The 21,168-nt window shown below is 49.1% G+C and overlaps 1 protein-coding gene across 3 annotated transcripts in view; it reads right to left on the bottom strand.

The window, feature by feature from the left end:
- The window catches only part of LOC132379101 (SH2 domain-containing adapter protein F-like), a 267,029-nt gene that overhangs the window by 226,481 nt on the left and 19,380 nt on the right, over positions 1-21,168 (bottom strand). The window lies entirely within an intron of this gene.

Here is a 21,168-nt window from a genome sequence, read left to right as displayed (position 1 = left end):
CAGAAGTCAAGAAACCCGAAAGAACCCAATTTGAAAGAAAACAAAGACCCAATGCTCAGAGAAAGAGAAAAAAAACCAAATTATGCAAAAAATAAATCGAAGTGAGCAACAGCATTCCAAACCAAATTGAGTCCTTGGATCTGAATCCGCAGAGCAGGCCCGAAGCCTCAGTCTCAGTTCATCACATCAGCAGGGCAAATCAACGCAAAGCTCACAGACATGAAGCACAGCAGCCCGAGACAGTCTCATGTCCTCAGCGTCACAGAGAGGGAGGTGGACATCGTGGGAGAGCAAGCAAAATCAGCCCTGACTCTTGCTTCCAACCCTGATTCTGCAGATGCTGGATACTCCACAATAACCACACAAAATGCTGGAGGAACTCAGCAAGGCTGGCAGCATCCATGCAGAGAGATAAACAGTGACCTTCTCAGACCAAAACCCTTTAACAGGGCAGGAAGGGGGCAGAAGCCAGAATAAGGGGAGGGGAACTGGAAAGGAAGGGGCAGGGGAAGAAGAGAGAACAAGAATGGGGTTGAGGAGGATGAGTACAAACTGGAAGGTGCCAGATGAGATCAGATGAGGGGAAAGGATGGCAGGTGGGTGAAGGAAGAAGGATAAAGTAAGAAGCTGGGAGGTGATAGGTGAAAGAGGCAAAGGGGTGAAGAAGAATGAGTCTGATAGGAGAGGAGAGTGGACATGGGGAGATAGGGAAGGAGGAAGAAAAGCAGGCAATGGGCAAGTGAGAAGAGAAGGGGTGAGAGTGGAACCCGAAAGAGCAGAGCAAACGCAGATTTGAGTACTCTGGTCAGAACTAGGCCATAGATAAATCACAGTCCGTGTTCCAAAGCCATCAGGCCTTTTGGCTGTGGAAGGCAATTACCAACAGGCACCATTCACACTCTGGCTTCACACAAACACATCACTAACTGGCTCGGCTCCCCCGCAGTAACCAAGATCTATGCTGACCCTGTCCAGCATTCTCATCCCAGCATCTTCCAGCGTGAACTTCAAACCAAAATGTGAAGCCTCCACAAACAGTGCAGCGAGGTAACAACAGTTCAGGTATTACTTTACAGCACCGGCTGCGAGATCCGGGATCAATATCGGCTGCCGTCTGTAAGGAGTTTGCATGCTCTCCGGATGCTCCAGTTTCCACCCACATTCTGAAGACGCACAAGCTAGAGTTAGTGAGTTGTGGACACTATGTTGGCGCTGGAAATGTGGTGACAATTGCGGGTTCACCTCAGCACATCCTTGGACTCTGTTGGGTGTAGGTGCAAACATTTCACTGTACGTGTGATAAACAGAGGGAGGGGGAGAAGCCAATGGAGATGGGGGAGGGGTGAGGGAGGGAGGAGAATGGTGGGGGGAGAGAGCGGTGGAGGAGATAGTGGGGAGGTTGTGGAGGGGTGAGAGGGGGAGTGGAGAGAAAGGGGGTGCGAGGAGCGGGGAGGGGGGGGTTTGGGGAGAGTTGGGAGCGGAGAGAGAGAGAGAGGGGAGGGAAAGACTGATTCATTCCCCAAGTATGTCAAAGATGACCCAGGGGAGGAAACCGTATTCCTGGAGAAAACAGGATGGAGATGAGGAAGTGTTTATTGGTGGGCGGGAAGTACTCTCATTGACCAATTCAACAAATGCTTCACAAAGATAATTCCGGAAGTCGGGAAAGGAATCCAGTGACAGGCGGCGCTGCCTGAGCAGGTCAGGAACTGCAGGGAGTTCCTGAGAAGTGAACAGAGAAGCCTGCAGAGTGCAGGGTGTGGGAGGTATGCAGCACAAACTTGACATGTGATGAGACATCGGGAAGGGTGTAGGAGAGTCCAGGAAACATCAATTGCCAGGCAGAGGAAGTGCACACACCCAGACTCCACAGAGACCAGCTTCCAGCTGAGATTCCCATCTCTGTCCATGCTCTGAGTGGTGTAGCATGGACCCAGGTCCTTCAGTCTGTCGAGTTGTGTGCGCCATCGCTCTCCCATCTACATTCAGCCCACTTTTTTATTCCAACAGACCCTTCAGCCCATTAAATCAGACCCATCAGACCCAGGCCCTTCAGCCCATCAAATCTGGCCCACTGATTCGCTGATCGTTCCACTCACCCCAGATTCTGCCCCTCACCATACACTAGGGTGATTTACAGCCATTTAAACCCCTGATCCATTTTTCACATTTAATATGTAGAAAGAAAAAAGAAAGATAAGCTTTATTTGTCACATGTAAATTGAAAGATACAGTGAAATGCATCACTTATGTCAAATCAAATCAGCGAGGATTGTGCAGGGCAGCCGGCAAGTGTCGCCATATTTCCGGCACCAACACAACTTACTCACCCTGACTCGTACATCTTTGGGATGTGGGAGCAAACCAGAGCACTGTGGTCACAGAGAGAAGGTATGAACTTCTTACAGGTAGCAGAGACTGCTGGCGCTAACCGCTATGCCATAGTCTACCCTCCTTAACTCCCCCTCACTCGGGCAACTTACACTGGCCAATTAACTCACCACCGCACTTGTCTTTGGAATGTGGGAAGAAGCCAGAGCAGTCACAGGGAGACCTGCACACAGACCACTCTGGTAGTCAGGGTCAAACCTGGGTCTCTGGCATTGTGAGGCAGCAGCTCTACCCACTACATCAGAGTGTGCGACAGGACACCAAATCCCCCAGTGAATTCACCCAGTGGGCTTCACCTCTGCTGAGCAAATTACCTCCATGACGTACCGAGGGAGTACTGTGATGTTGGGGTTGTCCTCTGACACGTAAACCGAGCAGCCATCTGCCCCCGCAAGGGCACTGATCCCCCATTATAGACGTGAAGTAGTTACCCCTGGGGTCCTGACTGAGGTTGGGGGTGGGGGTGTGATGGAGAAAGGACGTAAAGGCAGGAGGGAAGGAGTGAGAGAGGAGCTTGAATGTGTTTGCGGCCTCAAGTCGCTGTCCTGGATCAAAGGGCCTCTGGAGTTTCCAGCATCTGTTGTACGTTACCATGTGCCTGTCAACAACTGCGTCACCAGAAATTCCTTCACCGAGCCACAAAACCTCAGCAAGGTTCTGGCATTGTCCAACACTTTGCTAAATGAAACTTTCCACATTCATGTAACCAAGACGACAATGGCTCACTCACTCACTCAGATCATAGTGGCTGGGAAAGGGCAGTTCCCTCAACTTGCTATTTGCTGTCAGGGGCAGGATAATTAGGGATTAAACCCCCAATCTGCACCAAATCCTAAACCTACAACCTCCATTCATAACCTGATGCCAAACCCCAGCCCTATATTCCACGCCCAGTCCCTAAAACCATGCCTTGCACTGAGACCCCCCATCCCGAGGCAAAATTCAAAGCTCTAACCATAATCCTGGCCCAGAGTCCCATCGCCAGACCTTAAACACCTGCCCTGCACTGAGACCCTCCCATATTAATTCTAAACCCTACACACAAAGGTCTCAGTCCCCAAGCGTAAAATCCTAAACCAAGTCCACACCCCAATCCCAAACACCAAACCCAAAGGCTCGCTCAGTCTCCAGTCTCCTGACCAGAAGCCCAAGGCTGCTCCTATACCCAACCAACCTCTGAAGCTTGAAGCTTTGAAGGGGAAAATCAAGACCATGAAACGTAGAAGCAGAATGAGGCCATTTGGCCCATCAAGTCCAACATAATTTCATTCAATTAAGGCTGATCTATTGTCCCTCTCAACCCCATTTTCCTGCCTGTTCCCCATAACCTTTGATGCCCTTACTAATCAAGAATCTATCAACCTCTGCTTTAAATATACCCAACTGGTATCTGTGGTAACAAATTTCACAGATTCACTGCCCTCTGGTAAAGAATTTCTTCATCTCCGTTCTAGAGGGACATCCTTGTATTCTGAGGCTACACCCTCTGGTCCTAGACTCTCCCCATTCATCCTCTCTATGTCCACTTTATCTAGACCTTTCAATATTCAATAGGTTTCAATGAGATCCTCCTCGTTCCTTCCATCTCCAGTAAGTTCAGTCACAGAGTCATCAGATGCTCTTCGTACGTTAATGATTTTGTTCCTAGGATTATTCTCATGGAGAAGGTTCAGAGGGGCCTCTCCAATGACAGCACATCCTTTCTTAGATATGGGGCCCAAACCTGTTTACAATGGAGTTGGGAGGGATAATAAATCACCCATGTTTGGTGCACAGGCAAGTAAGCCTCACAGAGCAGAGAGCTGAACTGACCCGTCCCTTGCCCTCAGCCCCAACACCCTGACCTTATCAATCCGGCTCGGTGCTTAAATCATCCAAGCCTCAGGTCATTCCTTGCTCTCTGACCCAGACACCGCCACTTCAGTACGCTCTTGGGCCCGAGCCCAACCTTTCCAATTCCACGTGGTGCTTAAGTTAATCAAGCCTCGCAGTTGGTCCCAGGCTCTGCCTCCACCTGCATCACCTCAGTGGCCTAATTCTGCTCCTGTTTTATGGTGTTATAGCAGCACGAAGACCACCCACCCTCTAAGGAGTGCCTTTTCTCATCTGAGGCTCTGTAAGCTATTGAATTATATGCAGTGAACTATTTGTGAAAAGATCCTTGAGCTCAAGTCTAACTCCTGTCAGGAAAAAGTTAACAAATGAGGAGACGGGGTGCCTAGATGTCTTGTTGGCTCTGAGGGTGAGTGGGTGGCAGTATGAATGAGTTGTGCCAGGAGCACCAGGGCGAGAGAGGAAATTGGAGATGTCAGCCGTGTGTATTTTCTCAGTTCTTTCAACAGTGATTTAACTGCTGAGATAAGCTGTTAGATTTTGAGTGTGTACAGGGAGGAATATCATTTACAGCCTATCAGTCATCTGCTGCCCAGTCTAAGAATGAGCAGGATAAACACTCCCCTGACTCTCCATACCTGCTGCAGCAGCACTGGCCTCACCTGGCTCAGGTGCTGACGGACACCGATGGGCAATTCCATGTTTTCATTTAAACCCGGTTTCCTGGCAGGTTGCTTGACACCAGGCTCGAGGGAGAGCAGAGGGCGACCGTGAAGGAGAGAGTGAGAGCAGAGAGTTGGAAGAAGTGAGAGGAACAGTGGGGGTCCAAATGCAGGCAGAAAGAGAGCTGCAGCCAGATACCAGCTCATTTCCACATAGAGACTCATCGGTGTCAGCTGAAGATATCAACCCTGACAGTGACAAAAGCCTTTTTGCATCCTTTCCTCTGTCTCTCTGTTTAGTCTGTTCATTCACTCTCTCTTTGAGCTCTCGAGCTTCTTTGCAGTGAAGACTGTACAGCCAAATGGTCTGTCACATGTCCTCCAGAGCCAGTCTCAACAAAGACCTCCGCAGGCTGTTACTTAAACACCCCCAGGCCACAGAGTCGTGGGTAGGAAAGGGCTCTCCATTCACTATGGCTTCACTCTTAGTCATACAGCACAGACACAGGCCCTTCGACCCAACTCATCCATGCTGAAAAAGATGCTTATTTAAGCCAGTCCCATGCTCATATTCTCCAGACCTTTCCTATCCATGTATGGGTCCAAATATCCTTTACATCTTGCAATCATACTCATCTCTACCACTTCCTCCAGCAGCTCATTCTAAAACTCCAACCCCCTCTGTGTGAAAATCTTGCCTTTAAATATTTTCCCTCACACTTTAAACATATGCCCTCTAGTTTTAGATTCTCCTGCTTTAGATTATCCACCATATACATTTATAGTCATCCCTCGTTCTCCAGGGAAAAGACTCCCAGCCTGTCAGCCCTTTCCTTGTGACTCAAGCCTGCCAGTTCTGACCTTGTGTCCTTGTCTTGCGTCCCTGTGACATGACAGGATCTGTTTGTTTGTTTATTTATCTATTCAGATACAGTTTGGAGCAGACCATTTGAGCTATGCCATGATTTGAGCTACCCCATGATTTAACCCTAGCCTAATTACAGGACGATGTACAATGACCAATTAACCTACCAACTCGTACATCTTTGGACTATGGGCAGAAACCGGAGCATCCGGAGGAAACCCATGTGGTCCAGGCAGCAGTGGGAATTGAACCCAGGTCGCCTGAACTGTAAAGTGTTGAGCTAACCACTGCGCTACCATGCCGCCCTTACGGATGGCTGACCCGCAGCTCCGTAAAAACATAGTAACTTGCGACACCTTCGGAGAACCTGAAGGCTGAACTTCCCACGTGGTTCCACCCCAATGCATTATCAAAACGTATTGTTGCACAGAACCCAAGCACATAGAGGGCATTCCCAGAATGAGGAACAGAGCTGTATTCCTGGCCATCACTTCCCTTCCTCTCCCTTTTCCATGACTTGTGTTTCAGGGACTAAGGGAGTTCATAGGTTTGGAGCATGGACGAGTCTATCCCAGGTTATAATAGAAACATTAAATGAAAATTATTTGCTTAGACTCTAACTTTCCAGCCCAGATTGCAGGGTAATCCAAACCTTGCTTGGCATCATAACCACCATAAGATATAGGAGCAGAATTAGGCCGTTCAGCCCTTCAAGAATGTATATTCTCCATGTGACTATGAGGGATTCCTGCCACATCCCAAGGACATAGGGAGTTTAATTAGTCCTGTAACTTGGCTTGAGTGTACACCACCAGTACCTAATGCAGTGGCCACTGACTGTATATGTTTCTGGTCTTTTACTGCTGTAGCCCATCCACTTCAAGGTTTGAATTGTACGTTCTGAGATGCTCTTCTGCACAACTCTTGTAATGTGTGTTGTAACACTGTCGCCTTCCTGTCAGCTTGAACCAGTCTGAACATTCTCCTCTGACCTTTCTCATTAACAAGGCATTTTCACACACAGAACTGCTGCTCACTGTTTTTTTTGTTTGTTTTCCTCACCATTCTCTATAAACATTAGAGACTGTTGTGCATGAAAATCCCAGGAGATCAGCCGTTTCTGATACATTCAGAATGTCTCCTCCTCCTTCCTTTTCTCCTGTTGTCCACCCTCCTATCAGATTCCTTCCTCTCCAGCCTTTTACCTTTCCCACCTACCTGGCTTCACCCATCACCTTCCAGCTATCCACCTTCCCCTCCCCTCACCATTTTATTCTGGCATCTTCCCCCTTCCTTCCTTCTCATTCCTAAGTAAGGGTCTCAGCCCAAAACATCGACCGTTTGTTCATTTCAATGGATGCTGCCTGACCTGCTGAGTTCCTCCAGCATTTTGTGTGTGTTGATTCAAAACACCCTGTCTGGCACCAACAATCATTCCACAGTGAAAGTCACAAAGATCACATTTCTTCCCCCATTCTGATGTTTAGTCTGAATAATAACTGAACCTCTTGACCATGTCTGCATGCTTTATGCATTGAGTTGCTGTCACATGATTGGCTGATTAGACATTTGCATTAGCAACCAGGTGTACAGGTGTACCTAATAATGTGGCCACTGAGTGTAGATACAAGTGATAGAGCCTACTGTGAGTCAATGGAAATAACAGAGACACAGGAGAGACTGCAGATGCTGCAAATCTGGAGCCACATACAAAACACTCAGCAAGTCAGGCAGCATCTGTGGTGGAAATGACAGTCAACGTTTCAGGTCAAGACCCTTCAACACGATGGGGTTTAATGTTGGATTAGTATTATTGGGAGATTCAGGCACAGGGTAGATTTGGTGGGCTGAGGGGCCTGTTTCTATCTTGTATGACTATAGGTCTGGAAGGATATGGGCTAAATGGGGGAAAATAGGGCTCAGTTGAATAGGCGTCTTGGTCAGCAAGGATTGGTTTGGTTTTTTGTGCTCGATGGCTCTGAGACCAAATGATATATTGATTAGTGTAATAATGCCAATCTGTGAGATTGAAAGTTGACCCACACCATTAGCAAGACTTGCATTTCTCTAGCGCTGTCAGTGCTTGCCAAAATACCGTGGAGATCAGCAACCACTTTGTACACAGCAAGCTCTCACAAACAGCAATCCAATGACGAACAGATTATCTGCTTTAATAATTCAGGCTGAGGGATGAATATTGGCAGTGTCATCAGACCAGGGAGAACACTGTGATCTTCTCTGAAGTAGAACCAGGGACCTTCTGTCTTGTGCGGAACACTGCTGGGGTCTGACTTATTGTCTAAACCAAAAAGGCATCATTCCTACAAAGTAGCACTTCCTCACAGAAATTTATCTTACTGACAGGAACAAGATAAGGTACACGAGAGAAAGGAAGAAAGAAAATAAGTTAATTCCTTATGGAAGTGAGACAGACTCAAGATCATTGTCATTCTTCAGTACGCATTCTAAGGGAGAATGGAAAGGTTGTTACTGCAGAGCCGGTGTAGCATAACAATGCAATCAATAGAAAAGCAATCCTATAAAACACAACGTACGTGTAACTATTGAATGTGGCCGTATATACATAAGATCAGCTTATATATCGGCTTACATAGACCGATTGTACGTACATAAATGAGGCTAAGGGCAGTACCTGAACAGAAGGTGACTCTGACAGGAAATGATGAAGTGACAAAGTGACTCTTGGCAAGAGGAACTCTTCTAGATTGCAACAGACATGAAAACACAGTCGGACAGTGACTGTGTCTGTGTAGGTATGAGGTGTGGAGTGTAAGCGTAAAGTGGCAGTGCACTAGCTAGAGGGATTGAATTTAAGAACAAGGAGATTATGCTCCAAATGGTGAGGCTACACCTGGAGTACTGCATACAGCTCTGCTCTTCTTATTTATTTAGAGATACAGCACGGTAATAGAACCTTCTGGACCATGATCCCGCGTCGCCCAATTACAGACCTGTCGGCAATTAACCTACTAACCTGTACGTCTTTCAAATGTGGGAGAAAACCCACACGGTCAAGGGGAGAAGTCCTTACAGACAGCGGTGGAATTGAACCCAGATCATTTGAGTACATATATACTGACTTTGGAGGCAGTGCAAAGGAGGTTCACCTGGTTGATTCTGAGAATTGAAGGCGTTAGCAATGAGAAGAGATTGAGTCACCTGGGACTACACTCACTGGAATTCAGAAGAATGAGAAGGGATCTTATAGAATTATGAAAGGGGTAGATAAAATAGACAATAGGTTTGATGAAAGATGAGGAGAAACTGCTTTTCCCAGACAGCAGTGAATCTGTGGAATTCCCTTCCCAGAGAAGCTGTAGAGGTTTCCTTTGTAAGTAAATTTAAGGCACAGTTGGTTAGATTTTTGGACATCAGGGGAATTAAGGATAAGGTGGAGCTGAGTCCATGGACAGATCAGTCATGACCTATTGAATTGTGGAGCAGGTTCGACAGGCCACCTGGCCAATTCCTGCTGCTAGATCTTATATATTACAGCACTTAAGGTTGTCATGGCCACAGGTGGGAGGAAGATAATCTGCCACTACCTACTAAATGCTCCCAGTGGCGCGCGTCTGAAATAGCCTCTGACAATCAAGTCCAGCTCCTGATCCAGGAGAGCTCTGACCTCAAGCCTCCGCTGCCTTGCAGCTATATCCACTCATGGAGAAGGCTTCAGGCATAAACCCCAATGAAAAATCACATACAGCAGCCCTATGTTGAGTTCAGTGCTGACTTCCGTTGGTGCCAAACTGCATGGGTCTCTGCCGTTCCTTTGGATTCATCAGCTGCAAGGAGGAGGGGAGTCTGCCACACGGACAACAGCCTGCTCTCCATATCGTACTGCCCCGGGATGAGTACTGACAGTGCTGCACCAACAATGTGGATAGCTAGGACACAACATCCACGGTCGACCAACCAACGGAGAGCCTCTGTAAAACGCCGAGCAATTTAGGAACCTGACCCACTAGTAGATCACACACATCATACAAGGAGTGGGTGGTTCAGAATTTAAAGCAATTCACACCACACGCTACTGTGGTGAACTATGTGCCTGTCTGGACACGCCCCCTGCTGACTGCTCCTGTGGCTCCTCCCACAGGCCCCTGTATAAAGGCGATCTGAGGCCTGACACTCGGCCTCAGTCTCCAGGACATAGTATGATAGACACTCACTCCTGGTTCCTTCTTCCAGTCAATAAAAGCCGATATCTCGCCTTACGTCTCAGTGTGAGTTATTGATGGTGCATCAATTTTATTGACTGGAAGTTTTAAAACATGGAAACCGTTTTGCATCCAGACCGGTTGGATTTGGACCCTCAAGACCCTGACGCAGCTCTCGCTTTTGAACTCTGGCTTGCATGCTTCCAATCGTACTTGGAGGAGGTTCGTGCGATTGACCCTGCCGTTATGCACAGAATTCTACTCTCGAGGGTCACCCCAAAAGTTTACTCCATTATCCGGGACCTGCCGACCTACGATGGGGCACTGGACGCCCTCAAAAGACAGTACCTGCGGCTGGTGAACACCGTCTACGCAAGACATCGTTTAGCTACCCAGCAACAGCGGCCTGGCGAATCGTGCGCTTAGTTTCTCCGAGCACTACAGACGCTCGTCCGAGCTTGCGACTGCAAGACGCTCACGGCAGAACAGCATGCGGAGCTGCTGGTGCGAGACGCCTTTGTGACGGGACTGAGGTCAGTGTACATGCGTCAGCGGCTGCTGGAAAATGCCAACGCTCGGCGATGGAGAAGGCCAACGCTCTAGAAGCTGCTTTGCATAATGCTGACGCTGTCCAGTCGCGCGATTCCCCGCCGGTTCCGTGGACACCTCAGACCCCGCCACCGCCGGCTCCCGGGAGCGAATTCGCCAACGCCGCTGCCAGTCACGATTCCACGAGCTCCCCGACCCTGACCACGGCTGTGGCCCGTCAGAAGCCCATGTGTTATTTCTGCGGCCATAAAAAACACCCTCGACGACGCTGTTCAGCGCGAGAAGCGACCTGCTCCAGCTGCGGAAAGCGGGGCCACTTCACCAAGGTCTGTAAGTCTCAACCTCGAGCGGAGTGCAGCGCTGCAGGTGAAATGTGGGGGCCGCCATCTTGCATGCCCGGATGTGGGCGGCCATTTTTGTCGACGTCAGCACGCCCCGCCCCCGACCCTCTGATGCTGACCGGGTACCCCGGATGTGAGCGGCCATCTTTGTCGATGTCAGCACGCCCCGCCCCCGACCCTCGGATGCTTACCGGGTCTCTGGCCACTGTAACTCTCGACCAAAGCGCCCCACACCAGCTTGCAAGGTCCATGATGGACATCCGGGTGGAGGGGCACAGGACTAGATCCCTGTTTGACACGGGCAGCACTGGGAGTTTTATTCACCCGGACACAGTGCAACGCTGCGGACTTGCAACGCGGCCGGTAAGTCGGAGGTTCCATTTGGCTTCTGGGTCGCAGTCCGCAGACATCCGGGCGGGGTGTGTAGCGACATTGGTGGTGCAAGGCACAGAATATCGGAATTTTGAGCTCCTGGTCATGCCTAATCTGTGCGCACCTGTGCTATTGGGGCTGGACTTCCAGAGCCATCTCGAAAGTGTGACTATGGTATACAACGGGCCCCTCCCACCACTCACTGTCTGGAATCCTCAGTTTTGTGGGACTTCTTCACATACCCCGCTACTGACCACACACACACACGGACACACACATCCCATCCAGAACCAGGCCAACAGCTGCGCTACCGACACCACTTGCAGCCTCTCCACCCTCAAGATCCCTCCCCCACCACTGTTCGCCAACCTGACCCCCGACTGTAAACCTGTGGCAACCAAAAGCAGGAGGTACAGCGCGGGGGACAGGGCCTTCATTCAGTCGGAGGTGCAGCGGCTGCTCAGGGAGGGGATCATTGAGCCAAGCTCAAGCCCTTGGAGGGCCCAGGTGGTTGTTGTTCGGACTGGGCAGAAAAATAGGATGGTGGTGGACTATAGTCAAACCATCATTAGGTTTACGCAGCTTGACGCGTACCCCCTACCCCGCATCGCGGATATGGTCAACCAGATAGCTCAGTACAAGGTGTACTCGACAATAGATCTGAAATCCGCTTATCACCAGCTCCCCATCTACCCAGAGGACCGCCCCTACACCGCCTTCGAGGCGGGCGGCAGGCTCTATCACCTCCTGCGCGTCCCTTTCGGTGTCACGAATGGTGTCTCTATCTTCCAGAGGGAAATGGACCGGATGGTGGACCAGTACCAACTGCAGGCCACATTTCCCTATCTGGATAACATCACCATCTGTGGTCACGACAGGCCAGATCACGACGCCAACCTCCAACGATTTCTCCAAGTGGCCGCAGCTCTGAATCTTACTTATAACAGGGACAAGTGTGTGTTTGGAACCACCCGCCTTGCTATACTTGGGTATGTCGTGGAAAACGGGGTTATTGGCCCTGATCCCGAACGTATGCGCCCCCTGTTAGAACTCCCTCTTCCCACCACTCTCAAGGCCCTCAGACGGTGCCTGGGTTTTTTTTCCTATTACGCCCAATGGGTCCCCCATTACGCAGACAAGGCACGCCCCCTGGTCAAGTCTACCTCGTTTCCCCTCTCTGCTGAGGCCCGCGCGGCCTTCAGCTGCATTAAAGCAGACATTGCCAAAGCTACGATGCATGCGGTGGACGAGACCGCTCCCTTCCAAGTGGAGTGTGATGCCTCCGATTTCGCTCTGGCTGCTACCCTCAATCAGGAAGGCAGACCAGTAGCATTCTTTTCTCACACCCTCCAAGGCTCCGAAATTCGGCACGCCGCGGTGGAGAAAGAAGCCCAGGCCATAGTGGAGGCTGTTAGGCACTGGAGGCACTATCTTGCTGGCAAAAGGTTCACCTTGCTGACCGACCAGCGCTCGGTTGCGTTTCTGTTCAGCAACCAACAGCGGGGCAAAATCAAAAATGATAAGATTTTGCGGTAGAGGATAGAACTCTCCACCTACACCTATGATATCCTGTATTGGCCTGGCAGACTCAATGAGCCCCCTGATGCCCTATCCCGGGGAACATGTGCTAGCACACAGCTCGACCAGCTATACGCCCTTCATGCACAACTTTGCCATCCGGGGGTCACCCGATTTTACCATTTTGTGAAAGCTCGGAACCTGCCGTACTCCCTGGAGGACATCAGGACGATGACCAGGGACTGCCAAATTTGCGCTGAGTGCAAACCGCACTTCTACCGTCCTGACACGGCACAACTTGTCAAGGCCACCCGCCCTTTTGAACGACTGAGTGTTGACTTTAAGGGCCCCCTTCCCTCCACTGACCGCAATGTCTATTTTCTCAGTGTTATCGACGAGTACTCACGGTTCCCCTTTGCCATCCCCTGCCCCGACACCACTGCCACGTCCGTCATCAAAGCCCTGCGCCAGCTCTTCACTCTGTTCGGGTATCCCTGCTATATCCACAGTGATAGAGGGTCCTCCTTTATGAGTGAGGAGCTGCGCCAGTACTTGCTAGCTAGGGGCATTGCTACCAGTTGGACCACGAGTTATAATCCCCGGGATAATGGCCAGGTGGAGCGGGAGAATGCCACAGTGTGGAAGGCCACACTTTTAGCCCTTAAGTCAAAAGGGTTGCCGGTCTCTCGAAGGCAGGAGGTCCTCCCTGAGGCACTGCACTCTATCCGCTCTCTGTTATGTATGTCCACCAATGCCACCCCTCACGAACGCCTATTCTCTTTTCCCAGGAAGTCTGTCACTGGGACCACCCTACCAGTTTGGCTGACGTCCCCGGGGCCAGTGCTGCTCCAGAAACATGTGAGGAGCAATAAATACTCCCCGCTGGTAGAGAGGGTTCACCTTCTACATGCGAACCCCCAGTATGCTTACGTGGTCTTACCTGATGGGCGGGAGGACACGGTCTCCATCCGCGACCTGGCACCCGCAGGGGCAGCAGACCACTACCCTGAAGGCTCTCCGGTAACTATGAACCCTGCACCAGAGGTGACACCGTGCTCACCAGGCCCTACACAGACTCCTCACGACAGTTGTATACCGGGCGTTACGTACGCATTTATACCAGGCGCCTCGCACATGCGTGAGGGATTACCGGCGCTAGTGGGCAGGAACAAGCGCAACCTCCATCCCCTGTGCAATCACCAATGTTGCCGGCATCTATGCGATCACAGCCGGTGCTACGTAGATCACAGCGACAGATTCGACCACCTGATAGACTTGACTTGTAAGAAACTTCGCCACATGGGGACTCTTTCAAACAAAGGGGGGGGTGAATGTGGTGAACTATGTGCCTGTCTGGACATGCCCCCTGCTGACTGCTACTGTGGCTCCTCCCACAGGCCCCTGTATAAAGGCGATCTGAGGCCTGACGCTCGGCCTCAGTCTCCAGGACATAGTATGATAGACACTCACTCCTGGTTCCTTCTTCCAGTCAATAAAAGCCGATATCTCGCCTTACGTCTCAGTGTGAGTTATTGATGGTGCATCAGCTCCCCCAAGTTTTAAACCAATAATGCTGCCTTCATTAATCCATTTACCCAGTGCTTGTATTGCTCTAGTTCCCTCCCTCTCCCTACACACAAACATTGAGAATTGTCTAGCAGTGCACCCACCAGCCCCCACCCCCATGAGATCCTTATAGCAGAAGCCTGTGACAAGCCAATAAGCCCCTTTTATTTGTAGTGACTGGGAGATTCGTGTTGTAGCAAGGGACCAAGGAATACAGTGAGAGAAATGGAGAGAAAAACTTAAAAATCTGAGGTCCCAAGAGTCCTCGTGCACAGTTAAAGCACTGGCTGATTGGTAGGGGGCAGCGAGTGGGAATAAAAGAATCATTTTCTGGTTGGCTGTCAGTGACTAGCAGTTCCGCAGGGGTCGGTGTTGGGAAGGCTTCTTTTCATGCTGTATATCAAAGATTTAGATGATGGAATAGATGGCTTTGCTGGCAAGTTTGCAGATGATACAAAGATTGTGGAGGGGCAGGTAGTGTTGCGGAAACAGGTAGGCTGCAGAAGGACTTAGACAGATTAGGAGAATGGGCAAAGAGAGTGGCAAATGAAATACTTTGGTTGTAGAAATAAATGTGCAGACTATTTTCTAAAATGGGGAGAAAATCCAAAATTCTGAGAATGCAAAGGGACTTGGGAGTCCTTGTGCAGAACACCCTAACTGTTAACTTGCAGGTTGAGTCGGTGGTGAGGAAGGCAAATGTGATGTTAACATTCATTTCAAGAGGACTAGACCATAAAAGCAAGGATGTAATGTTGAGCACAATATTGAGAGCGAATTTGGGCCTCTTACCTAAGAAAGCATATACTTACATTGGAGAGGGTTCAAAGAGGTGCATGAAAATGATTCTGAGATTGAAAGGCTTATCATATGAGGAGTGTTTGATGGCTTTGGGTCTCTACTTACTGGAATTCAGAATAATGAGTGGTGACTTCATTGAAACCTATTGAATGGTGAAAAGCCTCGGAAGAGTGGATGGGGAGAGGATGTTTCCTTTGGTGGAGGTGTCAGACCAGAGGACACAGCCTTAGAATAGAAATGTATTCTTTTATAACAGAGATGAGGAGGAATTTCTCGAGCCAGAGAGTGGTGAATCTGTGGAATTCATTGCCACAGGCAGCAGTGGAGGCCACGTTTTTGGGTATATTTAAGATAGAGGTTGGCAGATTCTTGATTAGTCAGGGTATGAAGGCAGGAGAAAGGGAAAATGGATCATCCATTTGGTGGAGCAGACTCAATGAGCAAAATGGCCTGATTCTGCTCATATATCAATTGGTCTTATGGCCTTGTTTCACATGCAGCCACTTCAATGTTGGTCAAAAGTACAACCGATTCTGCAGACTCTGGAAATTCTGAGTAACACACACACACACACACAAACACACAAAGTGCTGTAGGAATTCAGCAGCTTGGGCAGCATCTGAGGGGGTCACACAGTTGATACCGGGCTGGATGCGACTCGGGTTTGTTTGACATCTCACTAGTGAAGGCAAACAAATTACTCTGTTTTACACACACACACTCACACTCACACCCAACACCACAACAGAAAAGCATACACGAGGAAATCTGCAGATGCTGGAAATTCAAACAACAACACACACAAAATGCTGGTGGAACTCAGCAGGCCAGGCAGCATCTATAAGGAGAAGCACTGTCGATGTTTCGGACCGAGACCCTTCGTCAGGACTAACCGAAAGGAAAGATAGTAAGAGATTTGAAAGTAGTGGGGGCAGGGGAAATGAGAAATGATAGATCGGAGGCGGGGGGGATGAAGCTAAGAGCTGGAAAGGTGATTGGTGAAAGTGATACAGAGCTGGAGAAGGGAAAGGATCATGGGACGGGAGGCCTCTGGAGAAAGAAAGGAGGGGGGGAGCACCAGAGGGAGATGGAGAACAGGCAAACAACTAAATATGTAAGGGATGGGGTAAGAAGGGGAGGAGGGGCATTAATGGAAGTTAGAGAAATCAATGTTCATGCCATCAGGTTGGAGGCTACCCAGCCGGTATATAAGGTGTTGTTCCTCCAACCTGAGTTTGGATTCATTTGGACAATAGAGGAGGCCATGGATAGACATATCAGAATGGGAATGGGATGTGGAATTAAAATGTGTGGCCACTGGGAGATCCTGGTTTATCTGGCGGACCGAGCGTAGGTGTTCAGCAAAACAGTCTCCCAGTCGGCATCAGGTCTCACCAATATATAAAAGGCCACACCGAGAGCACCAGACGCAGTATACCACACAAGCCAACTCACAGGTGAAGTGTCACCTCACCTGGAAGGACTATCTGGGGCCCTGAATGGTGGTGAGGGAGGAAGTGAAAGGGCAGGTGTAGCACTTGTTCCGTTTACAAGGATAAGTGCCAGGAGGGAGATCGGTGGGAAGGGATGGGGGGGGGGGAACGAGTGGACAAGGGAGTTGCGTAGGGATCGATCACTACGAAAAGCAGAAGGGGGAGGGAGGGAAAAATAGGTTTGGTAGTGGGATCCCGTTGGAGGTGGCAGAAGTTACGGAGAATTATATGTTGGACCTGGAGGCTGGTGGGGTGGTAGGTAAGGACAAGGGGTACCCTATCCCAAGTGGGGTGACAGGTGGATGGGGTGAGGGCAGATGTGTGGGAAATGGGAGAGATGCGTTTGAGAGCAGAGTTGATGGTGGACGAAGGGAAGCCCCTTTGTTTAAAAAAGGAAGACATCTCCTTTGTCCTGGAATGAAAAGCCTCATTCTGAGAGCAGATGCGGTGGAGATGGAGGAATTGTGAGAAAGGCTTAGCCTTTTTTGCAAGAGACAGGGTGGGAAGAGGAATAGTCCAGGTAGCTGTGAGAGTCTGAAGGCTTATAGTAGATATCAGTAGATAGGCCGTCTCCAGAGATGGAGACAGAAAGATCAAGAAAGGGGAGGGAGGTGTCGGAAATGGACCAGGTAAATTTGAGGGCAGGGTGTAAGTTGGAGGCAAAGTTAATGAAGTCGACGAGCTCAGCATGCATGCAGGAGGCAGCGCCAATGCAGTCGTCGATGTAGCGAGGGAAAAGAGGGGGACGGATACCCGTATAGACTTGGAACATGGACTGTTCCACAAAGCCAACAAAAAGGCAGGCATAACTGAGACCCATACGGGTGCCCATGGCTACACCCTTGGTTTGGAGGAAGTGGGAGGAGCCAAAGGAGAAATTATTGAGAGTAAGAACTAATTCCGCTAGACGGAGGAGAGTGGTGGTAGAGGGGAATTGGTTAGGTCTGGAATCCAACAAAAAGCGAAGAGCTTCGAGACCATCTCAGTGGGGGATGGAGGTATATAGGGACTGGACGTCCATGGTGAAAATAAGATGGAGGGGGCCAGGGAACTTAAAATCATTGAAAAAATTTGAAGCATGAGAAGTGTCACGAACATAGGTGGGAAGAGATTGAACAAGGGGGGATAAGACAGTGTCAAGGTATGCAGAAATGAGTTCAGTGGGGCAGGAGCAAGCTGAGACAATAGGTTTACCAAGACAGGCAAGTTTGTGGATCTTGGGTAGGAGGTAGAAACGGGAAGTGCGGGGTGTGGGAACTATGAGGTTTGTGGCAGTGGATGGGAGATCCCCAGAGCTGATAAGGTTGGTGATGGTATAGGAGACAATGGCCTGGTGCTCCTTAGTGGGGTCATGATCAAAGGGTTAATAAGAGGAGGTATCAGAGAGTTGTCGCTGTGCCTCGGCCTGGTAGAGGTCAGTACACCAGACAACAACAGCTCCCCCTTATCCGCAGGTTTTATAGTGAGTTTGGGATTGGTGCGGAGGGAGCGGAGAGCAGAGCGTTCGGAAGGAGTGAGGTTGGAATTGGAACAGGGTGTGGTGAAGTCAAGACGGTTGATGTCCCGTCGGCAATTAGCAATAAAGAGATCCAGAGCAGGCAGAAGACCAGAGCGGGGTGTCCATGAAGAGGAGGGTTGAAGACGGGAGAAGGGGTCATCGTTGGGGGTAGCAGAGTCCTTGCCAAAGAAGTAAGCTCGGAGACGGAGCTGGCGGAAGAAGAGTTCAGCGTCATGGCGTACGCAGAACTCACTGAGGTGTGGGCGAAGGGGGACAAAGCTGAGGCCCTTACTGAGGACAGAGCGCTCTGCCTCAGAGAGTTGAAGGTCGGAGGGAATGGTAAAGACCTGGCACGGATGAGAGATGGGATCAGAGGGGGGGAGGGAGGCTGGTGGTGTCAGTGGAGAGGGGAGGGTTGGGGTGAGAGGAAGATGGAGCCTCTGAGGGCCCAGGAGCTGACGATGGGATCTGAGGGAGAGGGGATTGCAGAGTGGTGGTGGGGGAAGGGGAGGCAATCGCAGCATGTGAAGACCCGGCCTGGAGTTCAAGACTAGAGTCGCAGTCGGTGGTTGCGCAATTGCTTTGAAGCTGTCCGTGGTCGTTGGAACCCGCATTGATGGTGCATTGCATCAACAGAAAACAGAAAAGCATTGCATCTTTCATCATCTCAGCACTTTCCAAGGAGATTGACAGCCAGTAACGTGGTTTTAAGTTGCTCTTGGTGCAGCTATGGAAGAATTTCCTACGTCACCATTGGGAGAATGCCTTAAAGGTACTTCACTGACACTAACCTCAACCTTCCAGCCTGAGGTTAGCCTGGAAGGGAAATGAAAATCCCTCTAAAAATTAGGTCTTTTTCTTTCTAAATGTCACAGCCTAACAGTGCACAGGAAGCTCTCAAGGGTAGCAGCATGATAACAATTAGATAAATCAGAGATAGTAGCAGCAAGGAAAACATTGATCCTTGGAGGCTTAATGTGAAGTTCCTGAAGGCTGGCTAAGAGCACAAGAGATGATGGAAATCCAGAGCAACACACACAAAATGCTGGTCAGGCAGCATCGAAAGGGGGAAAATAAACAGCATTCCTGCAGCATTTGTAAGAGCTGATGGCTCAAGCTGAACAGTCCTTGAGCTGGAACCTGGGGGAGGGGTGTCCCTGTTATTTCAAAGTTCAAAATAAATTTATTATCAAAGTACATAAATGTACTTGAGATTAGTTTTCATGCAAGTTTTTAAGAAGAAAAATAAGAAAAAGAATAGAATTTATGAAAAACTATATAACTATAAACTATATTGTGTACAGTCCTGGTCACCAAATTATACGAAAGATGTCAACAAAATAGAGAGAGTACAGAGGAGATTTACTAGAACATTACCTGGGTTTCAGCACCTAACTTACAGGGGAAGGTTGAACAAGTTAGGTCTTTATTCTTTGGAGCGTAGAAGGTTGAGGGGGGACTTGATAGAGGTATTTAAAATTATGAGGGGGATAGATAAGAGTTGACGTGGATAGGCTTTTTCTATTGAGAGTAGGGGAGATTCAAACAAGAGGACATGGGTTGAGTTTAGGGGTAACAAGAGGGGGAACTTCTTTACTCAGAGAGTGGTAGCTGTGTGGAACGAACTTCTGGTAGAAGTGGTAGAGGCAGGTTCAATTTTGTCATTTAAAAAAAAATTGGATAGGTATATGGACAGGAAAGGAATGCAGGGTTATAGGCTGAGTGGAGGTAGGTGGGTCTAGGTGAGAGCAAGCGTTCGGCACGGACTAGAAGGGCCGAGATGGCCTGATTCCATGCTGTAATTGTTATATGGTTATATAAATAGCTATACATAAGTGGGGCAACACAGCAGTATAGCAGTTAGCATAACACTACTACAGAGATAGCAATGAGTTCGGGATTCAATTCTCGCCACCGTAAGGAGTTTGGACATTTTCCCCGTGACCACCTGGGTTTCCTCTGAGTCTCACATTCCAAAGCCTTGCAACACTTGTGGGCTGCCCAGCACAAACCTTGTGATTTGATTTGGCACAAACAACGCATTCTCCTGTATGTTTCGGTGTACATGTGATAAAAAAAACTAAAAATAACCTTATCTTTTGAACAAAAACTGATAATCAACCAATGTGCAAAAGACAAACTGCAATAAAATATAGTTCAAGGTCCAAAGTGCATTTGTTATCAAGGTATGTATATAGTATACCACCTTGAGATTTGTCTTCTTGTAGGCAGCCACTAAACAGAAACACCACAGACCCATTTAAAGAAAATGAGACCAAAGACCTTCAAACACGCAGAAACAAAAGAACAAATTGTGCAAACAACAGAAAGTGAGCAAATAACACAGAGAACATTCAACATCAAGCTGCAGTGCCCCAAGAGAGAGTGCAGAGTCACAAGGCAGTGTGGAGAGTGAAGCCGGTCCAGGAACTGATGACCATGGCCACAGCCTCTGAGTCAGACAGTTCACTGCTTTGTTGATAGCCGCAGGCCACAGCCACGGATCCAGTTCTGCACCAGAGCATCCTCGATCAAATCACACAAATACGAGGGGTGATTGATAAGTTCGTGGCCTAAGGTAGAATGAGTTAATTTTAGAAAACCTAGCACATTTATTTTTCCTACATTTACACACTTAGTCCAGCAGTTGTGGAGCATTCAGATCCCTTCTTTGTAGAAGTTGGCGTCTTGGACCTCCAGGAGTGGTCTACAGCGTGGGGTGATTGATAGGTTCGTGGCCTAAGGTAGAAGGAGTTGAGTTATTAACTTCAAACATTCTGCATTTTCACTCAAAGAGTTGACCTGTATGTGCATTTAACGAGAGCTGTATAAACTCATCTCCTTCTACCATGGGCCACGAACTTATCAATCACCCTGCTGTGGACCACCTGGAGGTCCAAGACACTCATGTTACATTCACATGCAGTTCAAATCTTTGAGTGATTATGCAGAAAGTTTGAAGTTAATAACTCATCTGCTTCTGCCTTAGGCCACAAACTTATCAATCACCCCTGTTGTGGACCACATCTACAAAGAAGGGATCCGTATGCTCTACAACCGCAGGACTAAGTGTGTACATGTACGAGGGGACTATGTTG

The sequence above is a fragment of the Hypanus sabinus genome, chromosome 21, assembly GCF_030144855.1.
Source record: "Hypanus sabinus isolate sHypSab1 chromosome 21, sHypSab1.hap1, whole genome shotgun sequence".
Taxonomy (NCBI): Eukaryota; Metazoa; Chordata; class Chondrichthyes; order Myliobatiformes; family Dasyatidae; genus Hypanus; species Hypanus sabinus.
Note: the sequence above shows the minus strand (reverse complement) of the source record. Positions and strands in the feature narration are given on the sequence as shown.